The sequence below is a fragment of the Tyto alba genome, unplaced genomic scaffold (genome assembly GCF_018691265.1).
Source record: "Tyto alba isolate M040663 unplaced genomic scaffold, T.alba_DEE_v4.0 Super-Scaffold_14, whole genome shotgun sequence".
Taxonomy (NCBI): Eukaryota; Metazoa; Chordata; class Aves; order Strigiformes; family Tytonidae; genus Tyto; species Tyto alba.
In genome coordinates, this window is record NW_024881276.1 from 13087224 (window position 1) to 13107043 (window position 19820).

The following is a 19820-nucleotide window of genomic DNA, read 5'->3' on the forward strand; positions in this document are numbered from 1 at the left end:
CCACTGACGCTTACATCAACTTTATTCCTACTTGGCTCAGTCTCAGTGCCTTGGTACGGATGCGGTGGGTAAGCAGCCCTTTCCTGTATTACATTGGTTAGCCATCAAACCAGGAGCTGCTCGGACGCCCAGCTGACACAGTGACTCATAGGCAGTCTGAGAGAAGACGTGTGTAGGACTTGGCACTTCAGGCCGTTTCCAGCAGAAGAGATCAGACTGCTCTGATCTGCGCTGGAGGGCCAGCCTGACATCCAGCCAGCTAGTCTGTGGGACCAAAAAAGTAAGCCAAGACCATCTGGCTGCTGCCTTCCAGTGCTTGTCTCTGGCCTGGATCACTCCACAACCCCCTTAGGAGTCCCTGGAAAAAAAAAAAAAAACACTTATGTGGCCCAAACTTGGGCGTTTCCCCTCCTTTTTATGGGAAAAAAAAAGTCAAAAAATGGTACCTGGTTATAAATGAGACCTGCTGCTTATTTGTATTCAGTTTTATATGCTTGTTTTACCTGGTAAATTGTATTTTTCCTACACTTTATTTTAGCGACTTGGTGGAGTCTAGTCTAGCTTCTCAAAGCAAAATTTCTATAATAGAGTGTGATGTACATGTCAGGAAAAAAGGGCTTGGCCTACACATCCATGGCTGATTTGCAAGGGTTCACATTAGAAAATTCCATCTTTTTAGTTGAGTGAAAACAGCTTTCAACTTTTAGATGCAATAAACAAAAATGACCTGTACTCTAACATTTCTGTTACAACCACAACATGAGGGAGAAAAATATTCTGATGAATAGTGAAGAAACCCAAAAGACAAGTGAGCTATGATGTTTGATTTCAGGCATGTAAAATTATGGATTGCTGTCCTCACTGAAACGAAGCTCAAGATTAAAGTTTATTACAGTTCTAACTTCTCTATCACATACTATTTTATGAGAAACACCCAAAAGAATGTAGATCTCAGTAAAAAGAGTAACTACCTCATATTAGCGCGTGAAACTGGTTACTTGTGAGAAGCACTGTAGGAAAAGTATATTGATTTTGTGTGGGTTATAACAAAAAATCCACAGTTTTCTGCTCAGATTTTGCCACAGCAGTGGTTCTGTCTATGCCTTCTCACAAAAATTCAACTTGTACTACATCACTTACAATCTGGTTTCATATTAAAATGACAAGATACACTGATAGAAAAAAATTGTTTTAATTGCTAGCATATGTTACCGGAAATTAATTTTGTTATTTTAAAGCATTAAAGCATTATCCAGTCATTTATCTCAATTTTTAAGCAGTAGCACCACCACCTTCTATCCTGGAATCAGTTACAGGCATAAGGGTATAATCAAGGATCACAGAAGCCATTGACAGACAGTATTTGGAGTAGCAACACTAAAGGCACATTTTCTCCCCTTTAGTCAACAGCATCTCACCCTGAACCTCAGTTCAAGATATCCCTATAGCTATAGATGTACTTCTGACACAACAATATGGAAAGATCCATATACAAACTGGGAGTTTTGGCAGACTTTTAAGCATCAACATTTCGAAAGATCAGCTTGATTGCCTGTCATGAACCATGTATCAGGCCTTTCAGATGTTACACTAGAAATCCTCTGGGAACTTCCTTCCAAACTACAGGTTTTTGACTATACAGGCAAGCACCAAAGCCTAACAGAAGACCTGTAGAGTGCAACAGTTGGTGCTGAGGGCCTCATCTCCAAGCTATACACATTTCAGGGATTCCCAGCGTTCAACTAGAATCCTGCCAAGTGCTGGTCCTGGACCACCTCTGTCAGTTTAGCTTCATGCAAAAGGGATCTACTTTACTCACTCCACCACCACTCCCCACTGTGAATCAAAGCACCGTAAACAGAGCTGATGACAGCATTTACTTCAACAGTGCATCCCTGATCCAAACTAAAACACTTAAGTGCCCCAAGGCTCATGAAGCAGTCTGTGAGAAACGACAAACGAAAATCAGGAGCCTGATTTTTATGCACTGCAATGCCTCAAGTTCTGTTATCTGTCTGCACACGTTTTTTTAAGGTTCGTATCCTTACAACAGAAATACACTTTTGGTTAGTGTTAGATTAGCAATACCCGACCATTGCTGAGTCCAATGGCGTGTTATGTCCAGTGGGCTTCATACCATTTTTCTAATTTAAATAACTATTGAAGCATACCAAGACAATGGGAGCTGAGTTCAAGTATCTGTAACTTGCAGAACGGCAGTTGGCCATGATGCATCTGATATCTGATGTTTGCCTGGAACTGGCAGCTGAAAGTGGCCTTAGTTTTTAACTGTATTTTTAATCTGTCAGAGCGAAGCTGGAAAGCGAAAGCCTTACAGGCACCAGCTACAGAATCTGCACACTGAGATCATGGTTTTGTAAAGGCTGGAAAAACGCCTGAGTGCTGGAGACATTTTCACCGTTTCAGGAGATGGTCTGAGAAAAAAGGAGATACTGATTTTTAACATCCCCGCTGCCCTTCTCTTCATCCACCCAGCCCGCAAAAGCAGCAGCAGCTTCCGTGGCCCCTCTGCCCCCCCTTCCCCGTTCCGCACACGGGTGACTAACGGCTCTGCGTGCCGCGGGCGTGGACCAGTTTCCATGCCAAAAAAAAAGAAAAAAAGAAAAGAAGCCCAACCGTTAGGTGAAATCCCCCCGAACGAGACGCCACCCGCCCCGCTCCCTGTCCGGGGAGGGCCACGGCCCCCACGGCCCTGCCCTGCTGCCGGAGGCTGGCCCCCGCACCGCCACCTGCCTCCGCCGCCCGCAGCGGAGGTGTCACTCATGGCCGCTGCCGCCTCTCCCTGCAGCCGGGCCTCCCCTCAGCTACCGCCCGCCGCCGCCGCCCCGACACGACCCCCACGGCCACGGCCGCGGCCGCAGCTCCACGCCCGTCGCTCGGCAGCTGCGAGTCAACCGAACCTGCCGCGAGGGCGGGCGGTGCCGAGGCTGGGGGCGGTGCCACTGGGCGGCGAGGAGGGGGGGAACGGAGGACACGGCTCATGGCTAGCTTCTATTGGTCGAGGAGGACGAGGGCGTGGCCCTCGGCCCTCTCCCTCCCCTGCTACTGGTGGGAGTCGATGTCAGTGCGGGCTTGGGGGCGGGGTCGGGCGGCTAGTGGCGTCGGTTGAGCGCCGCGATAGGGAGGGACCGCGGCGGGCGGGGGAGCGGTGTGAGGGGGCGGCGGCGGGAGCGCGCGCCGCCGGGCGTACCGAGAGCAGCGGCAGAGCCGGAGCGGAGGTAGGGCAGCTGCGCGGAGCCGGGCGGGCGCCGGGAGGTCGCCCCTTAACCTCCGCCGCCCTCACCTGTCACCGCCCGGCTGCCGGGCTCTCGCTGCTGCTGCTGCTGCTGCTGCTGCTGCGGCGGGGGCAGCCCCTCGCCTAACCCCCCTTGCTAACCACCCCCCCCCCCGCCCCACCTCCCCCGGCCAGCCGCGCGACCCTTGACGCTTCCCCCCCCCGCCCCCTCCCCCCCCGCCCCCACCCACCCACCCTCCCCCCCATCCCGCCGGGAGCCGTTTCCCGGCGCTGCTGCGGCGGGCGCGGGGCCGGTGGGTGTCTCCGCCGTCTGCTCCGCAGCCCAGGTGCGCCCCGGGCGGGGTGGGGAGGGGGTGGGGGGGACGGGGATGGGGACGAGGCGGCGGTGCCTGTTCGCCGCCCCGCTCGGCAGCGGGGGGCAGAGACCGCGGGCGCGGCCCCTCCTCGGTCCCGCCGGTCGCGGTTTCACCGGGGTGCCCACGGGAAGGTGTGTGTGTTGGGGGGGGGGGGGGGGGGGGTGGGCGGTCGGTCGCCTCTGGGATTCCGCCCGTATTCCTTGTCTCGGCGAGCTCGCCCCTCTTCCTCCCTGATACCCTCTTCCGCCTGGCAGGAAGGGCTCGTGGCTTTTTCTAAAAAGATACTCCTTAGATTATTATGGTTTGGGGGAGGGAGTGTTTCTCTGGGGGGTTTTGTGTGGTGGTTTTTTTTTTTGTTTGTTTGTTTTGTTCTTTTTTTTCATTATTATTATTAATTAGTCACACTGTTGCTGGGCTTATGCATTTTTAATGCCAGTCATGGGAAAATATACTAGTTGTTACCAGGTAGGTGGGTGGTGATGGAGAGCATCAGAGGGGACAACACCCAGGAGAGAAGGCTGTTCCCCCGTTCGAGCCGCTAGGAAGAAGGGGGATGCCGGGATTCCCACTGCTGGGCTATTCCTTGATTCTTCCCTCCGGTTTCATCTTTCATATTGGTCGGTGGGCAGGGAATACTCTCTTGCTGTCCTTGAGCTCGAGCGTATGAAAGGGAAAGGGATTTTTTTCAAGCAAGGTTTTGTGTGTTTGCAGCAATGCCTCTTCCTGGGCTGGAGGAGCTGGCAGCTCTCTTCCTATTCCGTTCTCCTCGGTGTATGCGAGGGCTCTGCGTGCTGTTGCTGCTGCTGAACTACTCCAGCCTTGCTCTCGGAGATCCTCCTTCTGTCTGCGTCGTGTACTGCCTACCATTGCTGCGGCAGGTAGCAGTCTGAAACAGCAACAGCGTGAAACTGCCATAGTGAAATTAGTAATGATCATGCAAATTCCTGTGTGCTCTGCCTTGGGTGAGGGAAGCTGTACTACCTGACTTCTACCCAGTAGACTTGTCAAGATGGTAATACATTAGTCACCGTCTTATCTGGAAGAGTTCTGATTTACTTAGGAAAGCTTTGGAATGCTTCAGGTAGGCTGTGAGAGAATGTAAACCAGAGGAGGGCTAGGAAAGGCCACTGGGTAGTGATAGATGCAGGTCATGAATGGCCTTCAGGTTCTGCAGTATTTCAGGAGAGAAGTTTTAAATTGTCCTGTTAGTTTCTTTTGTTATCCTCATGCCACTGCTGTTTTTCAGAGAGGTGTTGAGCACTGACAGCTTCCAGTATAATGAATGATCAGGTTGTATATTACCAGCTGATAATGGTTTCTTGGCTAGTACAATCTACAGTTCCCACTTGATTTTACTATCTGTGAGGACACTTAACTGTTTCGGTCCCAGATCTCAGTGTGAGGGTGTCAGATCTAACATTTCAAGTAGTCTTCTGGGTTTGCCTAAAACAACATGTTCTCTTAAGATTTTTCTTGTCTTAGTGTATGCGTGAGCTGACTTAACAGTGAAGAGATCTGCAGTTGAAAAAAAAAAAAAACCCAAGCTTTTTGTAAAATCTACCTGCTTGTAGTAGAAACATGAAGCGCCATTTTAATAGGTGGCTTGAATAATAGAAGTATTGGCTTTTTCTATTGTACAGACTTAAATACTACCTCTCGTTGTGTGGGTGTTTAAGATTTCTCTCAATTTGCTCATTTGGCAATAGGAGGGAAAATCTCCCCCTTTACTTCTGGCAAGATTTTCTGCAAGGAGAGAGCTGTTTGCCTAAAGAAGCCTCTGCGTTGAAAAATTCTCAGGAGTATGGCCTTCTTTGTCAGTATTTACCTAAAACTGTGGTATTTAGGGATTTAAATCAAATTTATATCAAAATTTTTGTCACCATGTTTTTGCCCCTTAGATTTTTCTGGCATGCAGAAAAACTGGATGATATATATTTATTACCATGGTGAAAGACCACAGTTAATAGGAAAGGGGAGAAATCTAAAGCGGTAGTGAGCAAGTGCTATACCATATTTTGGAACTAGATCTTCTGAATTAATTTCAGCCAGTGCTTTGACCTGCAGCAGAAAGCAGTTATCATAATTCAAAAACACACAGATAAAAAATACTTGCATTGTGCCTCATTTTTAACTTTACTTGAATGTTGACAATTGTAATGAATCAGATGTATAATCCATTGTTGTTTTATGTGAAAGATTTTTAATGTTTTTAGATTTGAACTTTATGGAAGCTGAAACTAGAAATTTATTTTGATTCCTGTTGTCTGACTGTAAAATGCTGTAACAAACCTGCTAGTGTTCTAGCTGATCGGTTCTGGCTTAGTTTTCAAAACTTGAAGTGTTGAAACAAAGAAATTGTAGATCTATTTTAATGTTCTCCGTAGATCCTTTCAGTTTAGTTTAATAATGATGAGGAAGAAATACACTTTGAGATACAAATACTAAAATGTTTACTGTAGCTCTATATTCCTAACAAATTCCTTGAAAATACTGATCTCGTAAGCCTTTTGTACCAGTGAAATAGCTACAGGAAAATGTAAAAAATTGTATGGTCAGTATAGAGAGAACTTCTTTTTATAAAGAGGTTTGGGCTAGTCTGTTGGAAACTATTACTGGAGCCACTGGTATAGTTAACACCGTGTTTCAGTGTTTAAAGGGTGACTACAGAAGAAGATGGAGACTCCCTTTCTACAAGGAGTCACATAGAAAAGACAAGGGGTAATGGATACAAGCTATTCCTGGGTAGATTCCAATTGAACACGAGGAAAATTTTTCACAGTGAGAACAATCAGCCACTGAAATAGTCTCCCCGGGGAAGTGGTGGATTCCCCAACATTGGGCACTTTTAAGATTCAGCGGGTCAGGGTGCTGGGCCATCTTATCTAGACCGTGGGTTTGCCAAGAAAGGTTGGACTGGATGATCCTTGATGTCCCTCCCAACCTGGTATTCTGTGATTCTATGAACTATAGGGCCAGCGTGGTTTGACACTAGCAGTGGCTATTTCTGTTGCTGTATGGAGCAGGACTATGTGAGTGGGAGGAGAGCTAAGACTGCAAGTACAAGGTAGAATAAGAGAAGAATTTCTGCATGCAGAAAACACCCTCTCTCTATATATAAAGAAAAGCCAGTTCAGTGCTGTTATAAAAATAGCTATTTATAATACTGACTATATATGGATGCTCTTGAAAACTGTTCAAATATAAGCGTTAGCTTTCTCTCTCTTTCAAACACACAACACTCGGCAGTGAAAATCTGAAAAGAAAAAACCTAACCAGCAGTTTTTCCTAGGTATTATTTAAGCTCTGGATAAGATATGAATTCTTATTTATGAGATTTTTCATGACCTTATATGCTTACTCTGAGCAGAGCGTGAAGAAGGGTCATGAAACAGTAATGAGAGAGCTACCCCAAAAATGTGTTGACATGGAGGATAAATGAAGTGACTGTGAACTATGTGCCCATCATGTGAATGGAACAAGAATGGCTTATGTTTGTCATAACTTCTCTTTGAGAATTTTAAAGAATTTTAGCACTGCTCATGAACTAAGCCTAGCAACTCTAGATTTTTATCTTGATTTTTACATCAGAACTTCAAGTCATGAGAATGATCAGTGACTTGCTATCATCGAAGATGTATGTAATATAGTGAGTGATAGTTTATTTCCTGGTTCCAAATTCTGTATTCTAACTATAATACTTCAGTATCTAGATAGAGATTTGTTTGTGAATGGTAATACCAGCTTTCTGCATCAGAAGCAGTAAGAATTAATTTCATAATATAAATTAAAATGAGCATTAAAACAATAGATAAGTAAACTGAGGAAATCACTGTTATAGCATCAGCTCTTTTGCTGAGTTTGTGCACTTTCATAATATTAAATATGGATGAAGGAAAAATATTAAAATTCTAAATGTTTATAATACTAATGTATTCATCTTTTAAAAAGAAGGGGTTGTTTATTTAGAAAGTGATAATATATCTGTTTGCCACTGTGTTAAATAAGATATTTTAGCATAGCAGAAATAATTGTGTGAAATATCTTGATGAGATCACAATGAAAGAACAAAATACATTTAAATGGTTCTGCATGTCTTAAACTCTGTTGCTATAGAAATATCGCATGGGTTTTTTTCTGTTCCCTTCTCTGAGGCAACGGTGAGAATGTCATAGGAATAGGCTAGCCTTCACAGAACTTCCATGCCTATTTCCTTTATGCAAAATAACTTTCAGAAATTAATGTGTGGGCTCTCAAGCTAGAGTTGTGTTCTGCTTCTCTGTTTGTATGAAGGTTGATAGCCATGTTAATTTCTGTAGAGTCAAACTAATATATTGCTGTCTTAAAATGAGGAAAATGTGTATGAAATAAACGATGACTTTCTGCGATACTGAAGTGTTTAGGTATCCAGAGGCTTTTAGTTCTAGCTTTAGTGCAATTATGTATATTTTTTTTTAACGTTATTTCAGAAGAGACATTACTATGTACCAGTTTGGCTTCAAATTTGTATTCCTAATCTAAACTGGTTGACCCTTATAGTGTTGGTGTTGCCAGTTACTGTCTTGAAAATGAATCCTTTAGTTGATGTATTTTTAACAATAGGATAACTTAACATTGACAATTATTTTGGAAAAAGAAGATAATCTTGCTGTGGGTGACATTCATGAGGAATACTTGCTTGGCATTTTTTTTTTTTAAAAAGGGAGGGAAGGTGCCCAAACCATAAACCAAATTTATTCACTGAAAAAAACCCTGTAAAATGGGAATCAGTTCTTAACTGAATCCTCATTATGCCAGCCACATAGAGCTCCATTATTTTGGAGAATTGTATCATTGTCTCCGTTAATGTTTTCTTACAGATGACTATAGAAGTACAGTTGTTAATGGTAACACACTACTTCATTCAACTGAAGGAAAGGGAGGATGTGGTTGTAAGGTTCAGTAAAATCAAATATTTATTAAACTATTAAGTATAAAAAAATAATACTTCTTGGAGTTTGAAGATGAAAACAAAACTTTTTTCAACCCCCTTCTCCATTTTTCTTCATAATTAGGTGTCAGTTTTTAAAAGTCATCATGTATTTTAGGAACTGTACATTTCATAGTGAATTCAGAGAAATGGTTAACACTTACAGTGATTTATTTGTAGGGGACAATTCTTATTTAGCTTAGTTCTTTAGAACTATATTTTGGTTGATCTCATCATTTAACAACTAATTGTGAAGCCTTTGTGGGGAAACCCTTAGTTTTCAAACTCATAGAAGTTGTGGTCTTGAAATGGATTTTTTTTTTTTTTTTTTTTTTTACCTTCCTACTGAATTGATAATTATCTGGGGTGATTATCTGGCATTTGATCACTCAGACTTTTCCCGTACATTTGATTTACTTCGAGTGGCCTTAGTCCTTATGAAGGGAGCAACTCAACTGTAAAGTCCTACTTACATGTGATGTGAATAGCTACTTGAATGTACATCAGTTCAGTGCTTTACAGTCTCATCCCTTTCTGTCCTTGAGAAGGTAGATCTTTCTTTGTCCTGTATGTGATAGACTGGGTGACATTTTAACTTGTTAGAAAAATCTGATTTCATGGCCACAAAGTAACTGCCAGCTGGTAACTTTTTTAAGCTTTGTACCAGCAAGTGGGACTTTGTGCTTACCTATTTATCTTTAAAGCATAGAAACTTTTGAATTAAACTAGAGCACAGTAAATTTATGTTTCTAAACTTCCTACGTGTTGCCACATTTCCTAATCTTGAAAAGGTCATATTTATTTTTTGTGTAATTCACATCTTACAGACTCCCTGTGTTTGCCTACTCATCAGCACTATACTGGTGTTGGTAGAGCTGAAGGTCCAGTGTGTCTTGAGTGTTGCAGACTCACAATGCTTGGTGGTATGCACTGCTCTTCTCCTTTCCCTTTTCATCTGGACAACATTTCTGGATGATGGCTAAAAGAAAACTGTGTTCTAATGGGAGCCCTGTAGTAGATAAGCTTCAAAAGCTTGCTGGAAGGATTTGGATATTAGTCTCTCCTGGCTCACACTCTTACAACAAATTTCAGTATGCCTGGTATCTTGCATGCTTCAGTGTATCGTGTTTAACTGCAAGTTCATCAGAGCATTTTTCTACGAATAAATGTAATATAGTTAGTAAGATTGTTCTGCATCTTTCAACATGGTGGGGCTTTTTATGGATTGTATTGTTGGCTGTTATCTGAAATGGTAATAGCAAAACTAAGGTGCATGAAAGGTGAGGATATGTCATAGTCAGCTCTTTATAAAGCTCTTCCTGTTGGAGCTATTACACTTGTTCTAAATTCCTGTTAACCTGCTGTGTTCAGGAAAAGCTTTACAGTAGCTGAAAACAAATTGCAGGAATAGTTTTCTCTGGTTTTTATTTTGAGCACTCGGCAGCATTTGTTTATTCCCTGGAGTCATTTAAGCCCTCTCTATGAATATTTGTCCACATGTAATAAGTTAAACGTATGTTTAACTTGAGTTGTGTTGCTTATGGAGAAGTGTATGGAGAGAATTGAGGCCCATGTGACTTTAGTTTTTATGTGACCCTCTTCAGAGGTGAAGAAATCTTAAAACTCATATAGTATTTGAAATGGGTTTTAATCTCACATCTTAATTGATATTTCAAGTTCATGTTCAAAATGGTAGATGTACTGGCAATGCTTTAAGTGTTTTATGTGCTGTTGGAATATACTTTGGGGATGGACATAGATTTATAGTAACTTAGAGCAAGTTTGCTTTTTATGTCATTTGAGATCAAAAAATGTTTAATGTACTTATGGGTTACTTATGTATAGAAAGATTCATGCAAAAGTTAAAACTGTTTAGTCAAAGAGTAGACAATTGTCATAGCAGTGACAATAGATGTTAATAATTTTCAGTTGTGAACCTCAGAACGTACACTTTGTTTAATTATATCCTTTTTTATTGCAAGATGAGTGTTCAGTGAAGTGAGCTGAATCTATCAATTATTACAGGATACCCCCTTCCCAACTTTATGCTGCTGTTTTTAATAGGATTGCTGAGGGTATTTTGAAGTGATAATTAACATCAGGGGTGGAAGAGGGATGTCAGGAGATTGTCTAGTTAGACCTTCTGCTCAAAAGCAGTATTTTCCTAAAAATATATTTATTCCTAAAATGTCACTAGGAAGAAATTATGTAAAATTGAATTATTCTTCTTTTTCCAGGGCGCTTCCCTCCCTTATCCCTGCCCCCCCCAACTCATTTTACTGCCACTGCTGCATTATCTTCTTTTGAATACTTGAAAATAGAATTCCAGCTAAAAGGAGGCAAAGGTCTTTGGTGCAAGCAGTTTTTCTTTTTTCCACCATTTGATTCTGATCTCCCCCCTTTTTTTTTGTTTCTACTCTTCATCTGCCACATCCACATTGTTGCCATCTGGTTGTTTGCTTAACCTCTGCAAAAATGCTTCCAGTCTTCCTTGCTTTGCTTGTCAGAAAAGGATGGAGTTGCAGTATCGCTAGATCTACCACTCCAGATGTGCACATGTAGTACGCTGTTATCTACCTACATCTATAAGCTTTAAAAAAAAAAAAAAAAAACCAAAAAAAAAAAACCCCCGAAAAAACAAAACAAACAAAAAAAAAACAACCAACCAAAAAAACCCCAAATCACTCACCTTAATTCTGGTGTGAAAACACATGCAGTAAGTCTATGCTTACTTCAGAAGTTTCATGCTTTAAAAACTTGAGTTTACCTTATGGACCTCTTCACACTTTCCTGATCCATCTGTTCATCTAGCACAGCTTCTTCTCTATCCCTTCACACAGTGTTAGGCTGTTGAAATGCAAGACGCCTTTGCAGATCCTTTAATTGATAGTAGTCTTTATTTTTACTTCTCTACATATTTTTGTATTTATTTTTTTGAAAAAAAGGCAAAAAAAAAAAAAAACACAAAGCAAAAAAACAACAAAACCCCCGAACCCCTTCCTCAGAATCTTGTCGTTTTGTTCTCCTTTTTTTGTTGGCATTATTATTACAAAGGATGTTTTAAATTACATGCCATTATAATGTTTTTATGCAACCATTCTTTTTCTACTTAACTGTGAAATCTTGTTTGGGTACAGCTTGAGTTTAAAGACAGTTATTTAGGGAGTGCTGTAGCTGTACATCATGATGTACAGTCAGTAATGTGTTGATCTGGTGAGCCTATAGACTAAAGCTACTACTTTATGCAGTATAGCCTATTATAAAACAGAAAACCTTGAAGTGAGGAGTGGCTAGTGCTGCTGAAATGTTTTGTGGAACAGGTGGGGCTTCAAAGTTTTATTTTAGTTTGAGGGAAGGTTGCTTATGCAATTGTTCCATCTGTCCATCCATCTGTCCATTAGCCTGTCCTCCCACTGTGCCGGTAACTTCTGAACCACTTGCTCAATTGCTAGTCAACTTTGGCAGAGGGGCAGGGTTCTTCAGCTCTATTGCAGACATACAGGTCTTATGGAAAAGGGCAGATGGTTAGAGAAGAGACCGGGCAAAAACCAGGGGGAACTCTGTTCTGTGTCTCTGCGGTCAGTCTGTGCTGACAGCTGTCATGGCATTTGCTGCCTTTTGCCAAGCTAGTGTGCAAAGTAAAGGCAGTATGGAAAGTGAGAGACGTGAAGCTGATGTGATAGGTTATTGCGTTGGGCATAATGGGGCGGATATCACAGGGGCAATAATTTGAGCATGTTATTCTAGGAGGGAAGTAAAGGGTATTCTCATGGGTGGACATGGGAACCAGAGTTACTGTGGGAGACCTGTTTGACAGTACCTGATGTAGGTTATGCAGAAGTATAACTTCTGTTTTTAAAGAATTTCCAGTCTTCAGAGGAATTGGGGAGAGAGATGATCAGTTTAAACCTATCATAAAGAGCAAGGAAAAAGGAAGGAATTGTAGGTGGAATAGAAAACTTGTCATCTGATGTACGTGGGTAAGAGGTTGTACATATCCTACAAAGTCAGTGACAGAAATATGAACTTGATGCAGGAAGAAGAGTGGCAGCCAACCAGGAGGAACTTCAAACATAGAATTTCATATATAGAACAGAGGGGGATTAGAGAGAAAAGAGGTGCTGCCGCACACCAAAATGAAATGTTTCTTGAAAAACATCTGAGGCTGAAATCCTGTGTTCAGTTTAGGATTTCAAGAATTCTGCAACTTCAACACAACTAATGGGTTGCCTGACTTTCTTTAAAAACTGTACTACTTCTGTAAATAAAAACAGATTTTGGTGTGAAGGTGACAGCGTGGGATGCCCACGGTAATAGTAACAAAACAGTATTTTCAGAAGGTGAACCTTGACTGTGATTTTCCTAACCAAACAGCTATTACTGTCATTTGGAGATCATTAAATCTGTTTCAGTAAATTCTCTACACATTGACATTTTAGTTGCCTAAAGCTCTGTGAGTGAACAGCATATTTGAGAAAAATCATGGCCTTGCTTCTGTGAATCTAGTTGTTTTTTGGTTGCTTCTGCTGACTCAAATTATGTGATATAACTCACAGGAAAAAAAATCCATGTATATTTGTAATTAATGTATTTGAAACTTAAGGTGGTTTAACTATAAGTTTTGGATACTGGGTTTTGGGGGTTTTTGTTTTTTGTTGTGGTTTTTTTTCGGGGGTGGGGGGGTTGTTTTTTTGTTTTTGTTTGTTTTTTTTTTTTTTTCTTGCGGGGTAAATCAAATTTCTTTATACAAGTTACCATAAAATACAGTGACTAAAATTGTGTTGCAAATAATATGTATGAATGAGAGGAGATAGGAAGATATTTGTATTAAGGCCAAAATCTGCTCGCCTTTGATCATACGAAGTACCAAAAACAGCCCTGGGAGGCTAGGAGGCCTATCCTGTATTTTTCCACACCAGTAAAATGGGTGACCTTTTGTTTGACTGTTCCAGTTATATTCACTTAAAATAACATTTGAGCTATTGTTGGCTATTTCACTGAAAATGGAATGGCAGTTCAAGCTTGTTAGGTTGCTCCTCTTCAAAGAAATTAACAAAGAGGAAGTATGCTTTTCTGTTAAATAATGAGACTACATAAAGCTTCAATGCTAGTGAAAAAAAGATTGTTCAATTATAGAAAATATGAATAAACAGTTTTACTCTAGTAAATTTAGTTTCCCACTCTAAAATCAATGTTGTTTTTCATTAAATACTAATTCTTACACTTTTTTAATACCTCGGATTTTAAAAGAATTTATTAACAATGATTATAACTTTTACTTTGTGATTATCAAACTATTTTCTGGATTTTTCTTACACTGCTTAGGGTTTTGAATAAATTCTTGCTCACTTCCTGATTTTGACCATTAGTTTTATTTTTGATCTCTCTTTACCTTGGGAAGTATAGCAATACAACAGAACAGTCCCCACTAAAATACACAAGCTGTCAAGCCCCATGAACCATTACTACCCAATGGACATACCTACCCCCAAATTTGGGGGATGATATGTAGTATAAAATGTACAAGGGTAGTGGTGTAGGACATGTAATGCATGAAAAAAGAGTGTGTTTTTATACTATTGAATCTTGAGGGTAGGGGCTGTATGATGGGACCCCCTATCCAAATTTGTGCTTGTGAAAGTTGCTCTACAAAGGACCACTTTCAGTTTCTTCCACCTATTGTGAATATAACTAATACTTAGAAAGGAAAATATGGTATCTTTTCTATCCTTAAAGCTGGCTTTGCATACAGTGTTGAGAATTAAATAGTGGTAGCTTGGTTGCAGTAGTGGAATGGAAGCAGTGATGAAAACGAGTATTTTCTTGAGCATATTGACAGATTTTTCATCTGCTGTGGAGCCCTGACATCTGGAGACCAGCGCGCTGGGCCTTATGGAAGGCTGTGGGCCTTATGCCGGGCCATGGGGTTGGGAAGGGTCTGGCACAGGCTGTGGTGAGAGGTTGCTCCTGTGGACAGGGCTCCCACTAGCCTTGAGCCTTCCTGCTTGAGGTGAACCACTGCCTGGGCAAGCTGTACTGCCCGAATATGGTGTTATTCAGTGACAGTAGTCCTTGTGCTGCACTGCTGATGTTTGAGAGGATATGTCATGCTAAAGGTTTAAACTGGGGAGCTGTGGATTGAGTTTAATGTTCAAAGTGTGGGATTTGACAACTCTGTATGTAGCATATATATTTGTGCAGTGTCATTTATGGGCTTTTTAAATCATTTCATGGCTCATTCATATCTCTCGGAATGAAAATCCAGTCCACCTGTGAAGCTGAAATAATTGAATTTTATTTCAGGTACAATGATAGATGAAGATTAAAATGGACCCCTAGAATCAATTACATTTGTGAGATGGATGGTGAATTTTCCCTAACTTCCTTTCCCTTGTCTGGTAGACTGCAGGACAGATTAAAAGAAATTGTAGGCTTTCATATTCATTACATATGGCAGGCTATGGTGGTGAAGTTTCTCTGCGAAAACCAGAAATAAATTTGAACGTGATGTGAATTGCTTAATGTCTGCCAATGCCTGGAAGTTATATAGAACAGATTTTTGTCATGATACCACAGCAGAAGTGGCATTATAGGATGCTTTAACATGGAGTTTAAATCTAGAAGCAAAATATCAAAAGGTGAAGTTGTTTTTAACATGTAATAACACTTGCATAAAAATACTTTTGTCTAGTTGCATTTTGCAAGCAAAGTTTTGCTCATGTTTACGTTCTTTAGGGCTAGAAGAGAAAATGATGCTGGGCACACAGTATTTGTAGGCTACAGAATTTCCTGTGATGCTTGCTTTTTAAGTTCGACTCAGTACAAAAATGTACAAAACATACTGTTAATGATCCACAGTTTTATTATAAATCAAACTTAAATTATTTTTTACAAAATCAGATTTTAAATTACAGAAGCATTATTTCATACTGTACTTAATCTAGGTTGGCTAAAAAGTAGCTCTTGGAAATGTCTTGCTGCTGTTTCTAGTTTTACTGCATGTCATCAATTGTCATATGGACCACTTCTGTGGTCATTTATGATCTCTTATGTGGGACTGCCAATGGTGATGTATCGATATGGGAAAAATACTGGATTTTTTTTTAATACAGGGAATATACCTGTTGTGCCTTTGATGTGGAATGTTTAAGAAACAGAGAAAATTAGACCATGCTAACAGCTTATTTTTCTCCTGATTGTTTTTTTTTTTTTTTGAAAACTGAAAGTGCTTGTACAAAGGCCACAGATTATATTGAAATTTTTGTCCTTTAAATATGCCTGCAAAATACATGAACTGAAGAGAAATTATCCAAAAAGTATATGGAATACTGCAATATGAAGGGAAGTGTTTTAAAATCATTTTCAAGGAAGCCTGCTGGCATATGTAATTACCATATAATTTTTTTTCTACTAAATTCTTCAGTTTGATTAGTTTTTTTCCCCTTTCTCTGAATAAATGAAAACAAGTAGACATTCTCTTCTGAACACTGTTCCTTATCAATACAGAATAAAATAATGTATGTTGTGCTTGTCAGTTTTATAGTTGTTATAAGTCATTAAGATGCTTTCAAATAATTCCACCTGAGGAAAATAATACTGCCACTTAATTAATAGCAAAAACAAATCAGTGGAGGAAGAGAAACATAGCTCAAACCAATCTAAAAAAAATATGAAAGCAACTGTTGAGGAATTGCACTGCAGTACCTAAGAGAAATGTAATCCCCTTGAAGGAGAAACATACAAAATAAGTTTCCAAATTGATTTTGAGTTGTCAGTAGTGGGAGGAGAGAATACTGTGTGTGTGCCAGTGCTAGCTATATATGGTACAGCTGTGATTGAAGTGCTAAAAGAAGTGGCATATAAGTCAAAGTAACAAGGGGACTAAATTCCAGATGTGTATCCACTGACTAACACTTATTTTGCTCGTTACTGTGCTTCTGAAATACTGTGAACATGTCATGCCTGAATTAGAATATAAGCACTATTAAATGTACATCCTTCCCTTTCAGATCAGAAGGATTTGTGAAAATAGGACTTGCTTTTTGTGTAGTGAAACAGATTAGTTAAATTGCCAGATAATTAAGAATTAATTACCTGCATTTGTTTTATGTTGAAAGCTGTATCTCTTCTTTCATCACTTTTGAGAGTCAGTTTTTGCAAATGAGTTTTTTAAAATTTCACCAAAATTATGGGACATCAAGTAAGCATATTATATGTGCTTTTGAATTGCCCTCATGCTTTCAAGGAATTTAGATAATATAGCATTGTGTGCCATGCTATAGATTACTATAAACAATTGTTCAAAGATATTAAGTGGAGTAAATAAAATGTATTACATTTGGAAAGAGTGGAAAAATAGACATGGTTTTAAAAATCCTTGCTGTATAAGGAGTTGTGCTGAGCATAACGTGAAATGGGCCTATTTAATTGCCTTGTTTTGCACGTCTTCGAAGAGGTTTGCAAGACAAGCTGGAGAAATACAAATTGGAGCAAAATTTGAGAACATGGAAATCTACAGCATGCTTATGCCTTTTTGTAGAAACTCTGAATATTCTGGGTTGTATCTGAACTTGCTGTGTGGTTTTCACCTTTGTTGCTTGGCTATGTTCAGGGTGGTGCCTTTGTTCTTTCATGTACCACTATGCATATGCTGTTTATATAATTTTAAGGCAGAAAAGTGGCCAGGGTTTTCTTTGGCACTTATTTGTAATAATTCTTTTAGTTAAAGAGTATAATCATCAAGTAGCCCTTTTACAAAATAACAAACATAATTTCCCCCCCAGCCATGGTAATACTATAAGCCATCCCTGTATTATATTCCTGGCAGTTGAAGCACAACTTAATTGAATCAGAGCTGGAGGATGTGAACAGAAAAAGTTTTCATCTACTTAAACCTTAAGGTAGATCTTAAGTGGAAATGAATTTTGCTGGTGGATATACAAAGAAGGCATTTTCTGTAGATTTTGCAGCTTTGTCAATGATAACAGGTAAGGTGTTCTGAGCAGACCTCGGAGCGTCACTCCTATCTCTGTATACAGGAGGTGGTTTGGAACTTCTTAATTGTTGTCTTTTGAATTATAGGGATTATAGAGTTCTTGGCTCATCATTTGAGATTACTGAATAGGAACAAAAGAAAAAGGCTCCTTAGGTTGCAGACTGATCTTAAGATAGAATACTGAAGTATGCTGATGTGGTGGGCTGACCCAGGCTGGACACCAGGTGCCCACCAAAGCTGCTCTGTGACTCCCCTTCTCAGCTGGACAGGGGAGAGAAAATATAACAAAAGGCTTGTCGGTCAAGATAAGGACAAGGAGAGATCATTCCCCAATTGTTGTAATGGTCAAAACACTTGATTTAGGGAAAAATTAACTGGATTTATTACCAATCAAATCAGAGAAATAAAATCTTAAAAAACACCTTCCCCTCACCCTTCCCTTCTTCCCGGGCTTAACTTTACTCCTGACTTCTCTACCTCCTCCTCTTCGAGCAGCACAGGGATGGGGAATGGGGGTTGTGGTCAGTTCATCACACTGCTGCTGCTCCTTTCTCCTCAGGGAAGGACTCCTCACACTCTTCTGCTCCAGTGTGGGGTCCCTCCCACAGGAGATAGTTCACCATGAACTTCTCCGACATGAGTCCTTCCGACATGCTGGAGCTCTTCACGAACTGCTCCAGTGTGGGTCCCCCATGGGGTCACAAGTCCTGAAAGCAAACCTGCTCCAGCATGGGCTTCCCATGGGGTCACAGCCTCGTTTGGGCACCCACCTGCTCTGGCGTGGGGTCCCCCACGGGCTGCAGGTGAATATCTGCTTCATCATTAACCTCCACGGGCCGCAGGGGCACAGCCTGCCTCACCATGGTCTTCACCAGGGGCTGCAGGGGAACCTCTGCTTTGGTGCCTGGAGCCCCTCCTCCTCCTCCTTCTTCACTGACCTGGGTGTCTGCAGAGTTGTTGCTCTCCCATATTCTCACCCCTCCTGGCTGCTGTTGCACAGCAACTTTCCCCCTTCTTAACCATGTTATCCCAGAAGCGCTACCGCCGATGGGCTCAGCCTTGGCCAGCGGTGGATCCGTCTTGGCGCCGGCTGGCACTGGCTGTGTCGGACACGGGGGAAGCTGCTAGCAGCTCTTCTCACAGAAGCCACCCTTGTAGCCCCCTGGCTACTGAAACCTTGCCATGCACACCCAGTACAGCTGAGTTCTTTTATGCAGTGGTAATTGTAATTTCTCCTTAGTAGTTCCAGTAATACGTCCTTCACTGTTTTGCCCATTTGTATCAGAGATGAAAGGTTAGGATGGTGCTTCAGGGGTTTTGCTTGTGATTAGTGTATGTTTTAAGTTGTTTTGTATTTTTTTTGTTCTCTGTTGCAATGTCATGGAATCTTGCAGGCTGTCATTTCTTGTTGGGAAATATTGCTCCAATTATGAATGGCTAACTACTTAGTGTTGCATTTTAATGAAGATTACCATTTTATGCTGTGATTTGATTTGAACAAATTTCCTTATTTCTGGGACCTTGGTGTGTCTTCCATCAAGGTGAATTTCTAGAAGGCATGATGATCAGTGGTAGAAATGGTCCTTTTTTTGAGTCATGGTTCTATTTTAAGATTGTAGCTGTGGAGAACAGATGTCGAATAGGGTAAATTTAGGAATTGAATGGGGATTGTTTTATCTATTAACAGTTATTTTAATGTGGGAATGAAGGTGTTACTTGTCGCTTTTTTCTGGCTTTGTTTATTATGACTTTTTATGTGCTTTTCAGTAGCTTAACCATTGACTTACAGTCTTAATCATTTCTGGATGATGAATTACTGTTGAAGGGAAGTTGTGGGTGGTAGTCCTTTTTCTAGAGAATAAACAGATCTTGTAGGATCCAGCTAAGGTTTTTTCTGAGAATTTGTCCTTGATACTGTAATGTATATTTATTGAATATTAACCACAGAACTTAGAGTGCCTTTTTAACAACCGTATTTGCAGTGTGTGTTTAGATAAACGTTAGGAGTTGGATCTCAGCTCTTCTGTACCCAAATTCTCTGTGCAGAGAGGTTAAGATAAATATTACCTAACTTCCCCTGGTTTGCAAAAGAGAGTAACAATGCCAGCACCTTAATGAAATGGAGTCCTGAATCCATATAGCATTCAAAAGTTTTTATTTATCTGGAGATTAGGTCATAATACTCTCATCTTCTGAAAAGGTAAAGCATTTCTTTTGTGACTCTTGTTTGGTAACACAGTTGCTTAA

At 40.7% G+C, this 19820-nt stretch overlaps 1 protein-coding gene across 4 annotated transcripts in view; it reads left to right on the top strand.

The window, feature by feature from the left end:
• The first annotated feature begins 3176 nt into the window (after positions 1–3176).
• Positions 3177–19820, top strand: part of CDKL5 (cyclin dependent kinase like 5) — a 133811-nt gene continuing 117167 nt past the window's right edge. For 2 of the 4 annotated variants that reach the window (XM_042788580.1, XM_042788584.1), the window contains exon 1: positions 3177–3239. The gene's annotated coding sequence lies outside the window, so the exon portion shown is untranslated. Of the gene's footprint in view, positions 3240–3515; positions 3583–3693; positions 3744–19820 lie in introns of those variants that run through there. The other 2 variants (XM_042788581.1, XM_042788583.1) reach the window with 2 other exon arrangements.